The following is an 11,216-nucleotide window of genomic DNA, read 5'->3' as shown; positions in this document are numbered from 1 at the left end:
AAAATTAGAACTTTATATAAAAAACAAACCTTTGTGTCCTGTCTCCATTTTCTGCGACCCGTAACTTTTCCGTTTTTCCGGCACTGGAGCTGCGGGAGGGTTTGTGTTTTATGTAGCGAGCTGACATTTTTGCTACTAATTTTATAACACATTTGACTTCTTTTTGGGGGCGTTATGGTGACTAAACAAAAGCAATTTTGGTGTTTTTATTTTTTTTTGTTTATGCGTTACCTTAGGGGAATTCATGTTATATTTTAAATACTCAGTCTTACGGACGAGGCGAGGGAGCCGATGGCACCTGAAATGGGCGACACTGGGGCTGTATGCCTGAAATCACACTGACCGTACACGTAAGGGGTGAAATAGCAGAGATCAGAGCCAGCTTCCGTCACTGCTGTCAGATGTAGGTGCCGGCTGCATACCACAGTCGTCATCCATTGGGTATGGTCCAGGTTCAGGTACTCGGCACACGCCATACACTGGAGCCTGACAGGCACACAAGGAAGGTGTTAAAGGGGTTGTCAACAAGATAGGTGAGAACTTTCTAATTTCACCTGTGAGTTAACAATTAACCCTTTGCCATGCGGAGGATGAAGTTTTCAATCTTTAGAATCTAGTTATCTTCTGCAGATTTCCCCTTTTGCTTTACAAAGTATTAAATCCGTGATGATGCAGCCCATTTTAAATCGACATGAATAGATTTTCTCCGCAGTGTGTATTGTATTTTCTACTGTAATGTTATGATCTTCATCCTGAGCTTCCTAGTTCCTGAATGTAACATCAGGTCCCCTGATTCCATTGGCAGAAAATAGGAGAAAGTTTATTAAATGTAATGGTGGCAGAAGGCACTGTGTAAAGACTCCATTCAGACGTCTACTGCCAGTGCGGATTTTAGGTCACTTTGTGCAGTGGATAACCAGTACGGATTTTAGGTCACTTTGTGCAGTGGATAACCAGTACGGATTTTAGGTCACTTTGTGCCGGGAATCACAGTGCGGATTTTAGGTTGCTTTGTGCCGGGAATCACAGTGCGGATTTTAGGTCACTTTGTGCCGGGAATCACAGTACGGATTTTAGGTCACTTTGTGCCGGGAATCGCAGTGCAGATTTTAGGTCGCTTCGTGCCACAGATCACCAGTGCAGATTTTAGGTCACTTTGTGCCACGGATCACCAGTGCGGATTTTAGGTCGCTTCGTGCTACAAATCACCAGTACGAATTCTAGGTTGCTTCATGCCACAGATCACCAGTGCGAATTTTAGGTCGCTTCGTGCCACAGATCACCAGTGCGGATTTTAGGTCGCTTCGTGCTACAATGTGTCAAAAAAAGAGAAACACAAAAGTAAAGCAGCACAGCCTGCAATAGAGACCCAATCTGTACTCAGCCCTGAACACTGGAAACCCGACGGTGTTGGGAGGTGCTCGCGTGTGAAGCAAAAAAAAAAATGGACCCGTAGAAGCGCTGGTTGTAGCGTGAAACGGCCCTGCTCACGTCTTCCTTTGTTTCACTTCCCCGTGCCGTGAAGATGTTTTACCGCATGTTTCAATAAAGACAAGCCCTTATCACAGGATCGGTGAGTGTTGCCGTGTTTTGTTCTATGACCGCTTCGTGCTACAGATCACCAGTACGAATTTTAGGTCGCTTCATGCCGCAGATCACCAGTGCGGATTTTAGGTCGCTTCGTGCCACAGATCACCAGTGCGGATTTTAGGTCGCTTCGTGCCGCAGATCACCAGTGCGGATTTTAGGTCGCTTCGTGCCACAGATCACCAGTGCGGATTTTAGGTCGCTTCGTGCCGCAGATCTCCAGTGCGGATTTTGAGTCACTTCATGCCACCGGTCACCTGTGCGGATTTTAGGTTGCTTTGTGCAGAGGCTCACCAGTGCGGATTTAAGTCACTTTGTGCCACGGATCACCAGGGCGGATATTAGGTCGCTTCGTGCTATGGATCACCAGTGTGGATTTTAGGTCGCTTCGTGTAGTGGATCACCATTGCTTATTTTAGGTCGCTTCGTGCTATGGATTACCAGTGCGGACTTTAGGTCGCTTCGTGTAGTGGATCACCATTGCGGATTTTAGGTCGATTCGTGTAGTGGATCACCAGTGTGGATTTTAGATCACTTCATGTCAAAGGTCACCAGTGCGTATTTTGGTAGCTTCGTGCTACAGATCACCAGTGCGGATTTTCGGTCGCTTTGTGCAGTGGATCACCAATGTAGACTTTAGGTCCCTTCATGCCGTGGATCGCCAGTGCGGATTTTAGGTCGCTTCCTGACACAGGTCACCAGTGCGGATTTTCAGTCACTTTGTGCAGTGGATCACCAGTTCAGATTTTAGGTCGCTTTGTGCCGCGGATAACCAGTGCAGATTTTAGGTCACTTCGTGCCGCTGATCACAAGTGCAGATTTTCGGTCGCTTTGTGCTACGGATCACCAGTGTAGACTTTAGGTCCCTTCATGCCGTGGATCGCCAGTGCGGATTTTAGGTCGCGTCCTGACACAGGTCACCAGTGCGGATTTTCAATCGCTTTGTGCAGTGGATCACCAGTTCAGATTTTAGGTCGCTTCGTGCAGTGGATCACCAGTGTGAATTTTAGGTCGCTTTGTGCCGCGGATAACCAGTGCAGATTTTAGGTCACTTCGTGCCGCTCATCACAAGTGTGGATTTTATCTATGCGTAGAATTAAAACCTTTTCTGTATTTTTTAGCATTAGTCTAATGAGTTCAGCTACTGCTTGGCGCCATCAGCCTCTCACCCTCCATTACTTTCTACCAGTCTAATATTATATACATGAAGCAGGCTGCTCAGGGTGAACATAAAGGGTCCATTTACATAAAGGTTTACAGACACTCAGGATTTATAGTCCCGTAGCCGCACATCTGAGGAACAAGGCACCGTAATGTCTACGTGCTGGGACTGCAGAAGACCCCGGGCCCCACAGAGAACGGGAAATCCTACAATGGCCAAGAGCGATGAACAATGGAGACGGGAATAATATTTACTGCGTAAAAGGAGCGTCAAGAGTAAAGAAAACAGAGCGGAGAAGTCACAGAAATCGCCCGCTGTGACTGATAGGCGGCCATGTTACTAAAGGGATACTGCAGGCAGGGCAAATAGTAGGTGACCCGCTCAGTATATGAGGTTTTATATCCTTAAAGGGGTTGTCCAGGATTCAATCAATGTCAGATGGGTGGGGGTCGCCCCCCTGGCACACATAGATCAGGTGCATGAAGCTTCTGCAATATACCAGATATAGCACAGCGCCATGAATTGTGCAGTGGCCGCTCTCGGTACTGCAGCTCAACTCCTATAGAAGGGAGTGTGATCGGAGCTGCAGTACTAAGAACGACCACTACACATTGGTCGGCGCTGTAATGTTCTGGTTCATTACTGATCCATGCGAGGGGTCGGACCCCCACCAATCTGACATTGATGACTTATCCCAAGTATAAGGTCAATAAAGTCCAGGAAAACGCCTTTAATGTGTCTCTTTAAAGCCAATTTCACTGTCCATGGTCTGACTAAGGGCCCCTTTCCACTTGTGTGAGAAAAAAACGATCCGATTTACGGACCGAAAAAACTGATGTAACGTCTGCGAGTGCCATGCGAGTGTCATGCGATTTTTTTATCGCAACATCCGTATGACATCCGTATTGCTGTCCGATTTTTACGCACGGGTCTCCTTAGAAAAGCCGGCAATTCAGCGCAGAGTACAGTAAAATCACACTGACAGTTTAGATTAGAGTAGATATATACACATAGAATAGGTATATATACATATATATATGTCAGGGAGACACCTATATATATATATTTATATTTCTTCCAGCGTGAGATAGCTTTAAAGCTGGTAATTCAATTACCGGCTTTTCCTATCTCCTTCACAAACCCGACATGATATGAGACCTGGTTTACATACAGTAAACCATCTCATATCACCATTTTTTTTGCATATTCCACACTACTAATGTTAGTAGTGTGTATATGCAAAATTTGGCCGTTCTACCTATTAAATTAAAGGGTTAAATGGCGGAAAAAATTGGCGTGGGCTCCCGCACAATTTTCTCCGCCAGAGTAGTAAAGCCAGTGACTGAGGGCAGATATTAATAGCCTGGAGAGGGTCCACGGTTATTGCCCCCCCCTGGCTAAAACCACCTGCCACCAGCCACCCCAGAAAAGGCACATCTGGAAGATGCGCCTATTCTGGCACTTGGCCACTCTCTTCCCATTCCCGTGTAGCGGTGGGATATGGGGTAATGAAGGGTTAATGTCACCTTGCTATTGTAAGGTGACATTAAGCCTAATTAATAATGGAGAGGCGTCAATTATGACACCTATCCATTATTAATCCAATACTAGTAAAGGGTTAAAAAAAAACACACACACATTATTAAAAATTAATTTATTGAAAAAATCACAAAGGTTGTTGTATTAATTTATTCTACTCTCAATCCACTCACTGAAGACCCTCGATCTGTAACAAAAAAATAATAATAAACCAACAATATACATACCTTCCGAGGATCTGGCACGTCCAACGATATAGATCCATCTGAAGGGGTTAAAATATTTTGCAGACACGAGCTCCGCTAATGCAGGATGCTCATTTCTGCAAAACCCCGGCGAATGAAGCTAAATATAGGTCAATGACCTATATTTAGCTTCATTTGCGGTGAGGCGCCCTCTGCTGGCTGTTCCTAGATCGTGGGAACTTTCCTAGAAAGCTCCCTGGCTCCAGTTCATATGAGGACAACCAGCAGAGGGCGCCCTCTTATGATCTCGAGCAAGGGATTTCGGCTGAGAAAAAAATCGCAAATGGAATGTCACCTATTGATTAACATTGGTCCGAGTGCAATCCGATTTTTTATCGGATTGCACTCGTCCGTTTTCCTAGCAAGTGGAGATGAGCCCTAAAACTGAGAATCGTGAAATTGATCAGCGGCGGAGAACCCCTTTAAGTTGCAAAAGGTAAAAGTGCAGAAAAGTGCTTCAGCCGCTTCTCAATTTCACGCTAGAAAGAAAGCTGAACTCCGCTGTCCGTGGAAACAGCCGCCATGTTTTTATAATCCTGGACAACCCCTTTAAAAGAAAATCAAATCAAATTATGTTTCTGTGGAAAAAACACTTTAAAGGGGTCTTCCACTGCAATACTGTATTTTACAAATGGGGCCATTGTTGTTTTGAAATAAAAGAAAACAAAAACTACCAGATGCTGACAATGAAGAACCACCGCCATTGCTCCGCACTGCTGAGTGTGTCCTGCCCATGTGACCGCTGCAGCCAATCAGCAGGTATTGACAGTCTGCAGCCATGACATTCCATCCAATCTTAGCCCCTGATTGGCAGCAGAGGTCTCGTGACTTCCCTCATCGGCAGAAGAAGTGGGGAGGACATGGACAGCGGAATGGAGGAATCTGTTTTTTTTTTGGGGGGGGGGCAGTTTGTAAAATGCAGTATTAACCCCTTAACGACCGCCGATACGCCTTTTAACGGCGGCCGCTAAGGGTACTTAAACCACAGCTGCGGAAAAAGTAAATAGCGCACCCCAGAGTCGGATTTTCTCCGGGGTCTCGACTGCCGGGGGTAGCCGAGACCCCAGAGAACATGATTCTGGGGGTTTTTTACCGACCCCGCATTTGCGATCGCCGGTAATTATCCGTTTACCAGCGATCGCAAAAAAAAGCGATTTCTTTTTAATTTCTCTGTCCTCTGATGTGATCGCACATCAGAGGACAGAGAAATAGGGTCCCAGGTAGCCCCCCAATACTTACCTGTCTCCCCCGATGCTCCTCGTGGCTCCCGATGGGCGCCGCCATCTTCAAAATGGCGGGCACATGCGCAGTGCGCCCGCCGGCTGGCACCGAGAGAATCTTTGGGGTCTCAAATGCCGGGGGTAGCCGAGACCACAAAGAACATGATCGGGGTCGGTTTTACCGACCCCTGTTTTGCGATCGCCGGTAATTAACTGTTTACCGGCGACCGCAAAAAAAAAAAAGCAAAGTGTAATTCTCTGACCTCTGATGTGATCGCACATCAGAGGACAGAGAATAGGGGGATTCGGGGAACCTATTATACTCACCAGTGTCCCTGGGTCCTCCTGCTGCTCCTCCTGGCCGCCGGCATCTTCTTGACAAAAGATGCGCCCGCCATCTATCGCCATCTGCCGGCCGGCAGGAGAAGAGCAGTTGGGGCTAAAATTAGGGCTAGGGTTAGTGTCATGATCCGGTGACCTTGGAGCAGCATGAAAACTTTCACTGGAGTAGGTGGTAACTATACTGACCGCAAATCCTGATCTTAACACCGCAACTAGAAGTAGCCGTGGGGTGTACCTAACAAGCCTTAGACACCTCGTCACAGCTGGAGGACTAAATACCCCTAAAGATGGAAATAGGAATACTACCTTGCCTCAGAGCAGAACCCCAAAGGATAGACAGCCCCCCACAAATATTGGCTGTGAGTAGGAGAGGAAAGACACACACAGTCAGAAAACAGGGTTTAGCACAGGAGGCCACTCTAGCTAACATAGGAAAGGATAGGACAGAGTTCTGTGCGGTCAGTATTAAAACCCTTCCAAAAATATCCACAGCAGATTATACAAAAAATTCTTCCATCTAACTAAAGACGTGGAACGTATATCTGCAACTCCAGAGACTACTAAACTCAGAGCAGGAATACAATCAAAAAACAAGCACACAAGCCATAGAAAAAGAAACAGACACTTATCTTTGCTGAATTGGCAGCTAAGCAGGAGAAGCCAGACAGAGATCCAACACTTCCCAAGAAACATTGACAACTGGAAAGGACTAATGAGTACTGCAAACCTAAATACCCCAGTCAGAACTGCAATCAGCAGATACACCTGTCCAGGACTGCAGCCCAGAGACAACTGCATTACCACCTAAAACCACCGGAGGGAGCCCAAAAGCAGAATTCACAACAGGTTAGGGCTAGGGTTAGGGTTAGGGCTAGGGTTAGGGCTAGGGGCTAAATTTAGGGTTAGGGTTGGGGATAAATTTAGGGTTAGGGTTGGGGCTAAATTTAGGGTTAGGGTTGGGGCTAAATTTAGGGTTAGGGTTGGGGCTAAATTTAGGGTTAGGCTTCTTTCACACTTACGTCGGTACGGGGCCATCGCAATGCGTCGGCCCGACATACCGACGCACGTTGTGAAAATTGTGCACAACGTGGGCAGGCAGCAGATGTAGTTTTTCAACGCATCTGCTGCCCAATCTATGTCCTGGGGAGGAGGGGGCAGAGTTACGGCCACGCATGCGCGGTAAGAAATGGCGGACGCGACGTACAAAAAAACGTTACATTGAACGTTTTTTTGTGCCGATGGTCCGCCAAAACACAACTGATCCAGTGCACGACGGACGCAACGTGTGGCCATCCGTCACGATCCGTCGGCAATACAATTCTATGGGCAAAAAACGCATCCTGCGGGCACATTTGCAGGATCCGTTTTTTGTCCAAAACGACGGATTGTGACGGATGCCAAACAACGCAAGTGTAAAAGTAGCCTTAGGGCTAGGGTTAGGGTTGGGGCTAAAGTTAGGGCTAGGGTTGGGGCTAAACTTAGGGTTAGAGTTGGGATTAGGGTTAGGATTAGGGTTGGTATTAGGGTTAGGGTTGGCATTAGGGTTACGCTTGGGATTAGGGTTAGGTTTGGGATTAGGGTTAAGGTTAGGGTTGTGATTAGGGGTGTATTGGGATTAGGGTTATGTTTGAGGTTAGGGTTGAGATTAGGATTAGGGGTGTGTTGGATTTAGGGTTTTGATTAGGGTTATGGTTAGGGTTGACATTAGGGTTAGAGGTGTGTTGGGGTTAGGGTTGGAGCTAGAATTGGGGAGTTTCCACTGTTTAGGTACATCAGGGGGTCTCCAAACACGACAGCCAATTTTGCGCTCAAAAAGTCAAATGGTGCTCCCTCCCTTCTGAGCTCTGCCGTGCGCCCAAACAGTGGGTTACCCCCACATATGGGGCATCAACGTACTCGGGATAAATTGGACAACAACTTTTAGGGTCCAATTTCTCCTGTTACCCTTGTGAAAATAAAAACTTGGGGGCTACAATATCTTTTTTGTGGAAAAAAAAATATTTTTTACTTTCACGACTCTAAATTCTAAACTTCTGTGAAGCACTTGGGCATTCAAAGTTCTCACCACACATCTAGATAAGTTCCTTGGGGGGTCTAGTTTCCAAAATGGGGTCACTTGTGGAGGGTTTCTACTGTTTAGGTACATCAGGGGCTCTGCAAATGCAACATAACGCCCGCAGACCATTCTATCAAAGTCTGCATTCCAAAACGGCGCTCCTTCCTTCCGAGCTCTGCCGTGCACCCAAACAGTGGTTTACCCCCACATATGGGGTACTAGCATACTCAGGACAATTTGGACAACAAATTTTGGGGTCCGATTTCTCTTGTTACCCTTGTGAAAATAAAAACTTGGGGGCTAAAAAATCTTTTTTGTGGAAAAAAATATATTTTTTATTTTCACGACTCTGCATTCTAAACTTCTGTGAAGCACTTGGGCATTCAAAGTTCTCACCACACATCTATATAAGTTCCATGGGGGGTCTAGTTTCCAAAATGGGGTCACTTGTGGGGGGTTTCCACTGTTTAGGCACATCAGGGGCTCTCCAAACGCGACATGGCGTCCGATCTCAATTCCAGACAATTCTACATTGAAAAAGTAAAGTGGCACTCCTCCTCTTCCAAGCTCTGCGGTGCGCCCAAACAGTGGTTTACCCCCACATATTGGGTATCAACGTATTCAGGAGAAATTGCAATACAACTTTTGTGGTCTAATTTCTCCTGTTACCCTTGTGAAAATAAAAATTTGGGGGCAAAAAGATCATGTTTGTAGAAAAAATGTGATTTTTTATTTTCACGGCTCAACGTTATAAACTTCTGTGAAGCACATGGGGGTTCAAAGTGCTCACCATACATCTAGATAAGTTCCTTAAGGGGTCTAGTTTCCAAAATGGTGTCACTTGTGGGGGATTTCCACTGTTTAGGCACATCAGGGGCTCTCCAAACGCGACATGGCATCCAATCTCAATTCCTGCCAATTCTGTATTGAAAAAGTCAAACGGCGCTCCTTCTCTTCCAAGCTCTGCCGTGCACCCAAACAGTGGTTTACCCCCACATATGGGGTATTGGCGTATTCAGGAGAAATCGCACAACAACTTTTGTGGTCTAATTTCTCCTGTTACCCTTGTGAAAATAAGAATTTGTGGGCGAAAAGATCATTTTTGTGTAAACAAAAGCGATTTTTTATTTTCACGGCTCTACGTTATAAACTTCTGTGAAGCTCTTGGGGGTTCAAAGTGCTCACCACACATCTAGATAAGTTCCTTAAGGGGTCTAGTTTACAAAATGGTGTCACTTGTGGGGGGTTTCCACTGTTTAGGCACATCAGGGGCTCTCTAAACGTGACATGGCGTCCGATCTCAATTCCAGCCAATTCTGTATTGAAAAAGTCAAACGGCACTCCTTCACTTCCAAGTTCTGCGGTGCGCCCAAACAGTGGTTTACCCCCACATATGGGGTATTGGCGTATTCAGGAGAAATTGCATAACAAAATTTATGGTTACATTTCTGTTTTTACACTTGTGAAAATAAAAAAATGGTTCTGAATTAAAATGTTTGCAAAAAAAAGTTAAATGTTCATTTTTTCCTTCCACATTGTTTCAGTTCCTGTGAAGCACGTAAAGGGTTAATAAACTTCTTGAATGTGGTTTTGAGAACCTTGAGTGGTGTAGTTTTTAGAATGGTGTCACACTTCATTATTTTCTATCATATAGACCCCTCAAAATGACTTCAAATGTGATGTGGTCCCTAAAAAAAATGGTGTTGTAAAAATGAGAAATTGCTGGTCAACTTTTAACCCTTATAACTCCCTAACAAAAAAAAATTTTGTTTCCAAAATTGTGCTGATGTAAAGTAGACATGTGGGAAATGTTATTTATTAACTATTTTTCATGACATATCTCTCTGATTTAAGGGCATAAAAATACAAAGTTTGAAAATTGCAAAATTTTAAAAATTTTCGCCATATTTCCGGTTTTTTTTCCATAAATAATCGCAAGTAATATCGAAGAAATGTTACCACTAACATGAAGTACAATATGTCACGAAAAAACATTCTCAGAATCAGCGGGATCTATTAAAGGGTTCTAGAGTTATAACCTCATAAAGTGACAGTGGTCAGAAATGCAAAAATTGGCCTGGTCATTAAGTACCAAATTGGCTCTGTCACTAAGGGGTTAATAATAATTTTATTTATATAGCGCCAACATTTTTGTAGTGTACCACCCCTTTAAAGAGGAGTTCCCCCCATGAGTATTTGGTGCATTTCGATGTTGCAGATTTTTTAGCTTATTTGGAATTTGGGCTTTTTGTTGTTTTTTTTCTTTTGTTTTTAGTACTGTGTTTTCAGCTGTGATTTAGTTTTTTGGGGGGAGGGATTAATGTTTTTAATAAAAATACTTTGCTTCAGAAACTTGCCATAAATTTGCTTTGGTAAAACTTTATCGATAGTCATGTACGGACTACATTCATTTTTTCTTTTTCCACCTATAGGCCTTTTTTTTGTTCTTACTTAAGTGCATGTATTTGGGGCTAAATTTAGTTGTTGTTTTTTTTGCACCTTAAACTTTTATGTAGTCAGTTGTCATAAATCAGCGCAGAATAAGACAGATAAACAGTTACAGACTCCCAAGCTCACTGACTGCCTCTCAGTCAACTCATTCCGCAGCCGGCAATAAACAGCGCAGCACAGACGCTATAGAAGTCAAACAGGGCAACATTTTTAATGAAACCCAATTAGAAAAATCTTTTTTTTTTTCGCTCCAATTTCATGCATTTAAGTAACAAAAGAAACCTCACCCTTTTACCTGAGGATTTCTGAAATGCAACTTACCGTAGGTCAATTTCCACAATGTTAAAAAATAATGAACAAAAATAAGCACAGCGACAGGATAGATAGGTACATGTTTTTATTTTTGCTCCAGTTTTTATGTATGAAAAAATGAAGCTGAGAAAAAAAAATCGCACCAAAGACTCATCATGTAAACTGAGCCCTGATGGTGTGGGGTTAGGAGCCCCAATACATTCTAGTAGGGGCTTATTGCAGATCAGTAATAGGGGGGCTCTCCCATGTCCAGCTGTCACTCAGCAGCACAACACAGGGGTCCAGCATGTGCAGCCTCCGCC

The 11,216-nt window shown here is 44.5% G+C and overlaps 1 protein-coding gene across 1 annotated transcript in view; it reads left to right on the top strand.

The window, feature by feature from the left end:
• Positions 1 to 11,216, top strand: part of DEGS2 (delta 4-desaturase, sphingolipid 2) — a 32,185-nt gene that overhangs the window by 11,917 nt on the left and 9,052 nt on the right. The window lies entirely within an intron of this gene.

This window comes from Ranitomeya imitator, chromosome 1 (assembly GCF_032444005.1).
Source record: "Ranitomeya imitator isolate aRanImi1 chromosome 1, aRanImi1.pri, whole genome shotgun sequence".
Classification (NCBI taxonomy): Eukaryota; Metazoa; Chordata; class Amphibia; order Anura; family Dendrobatidae; genus Ranitomeya; species Ranitomeya imitator.
The sequence above is the reverse complement of the archived record's forward strand: the minus strand, read 5'-3'. Positions and strand labels throughout refer to the sequence as shown.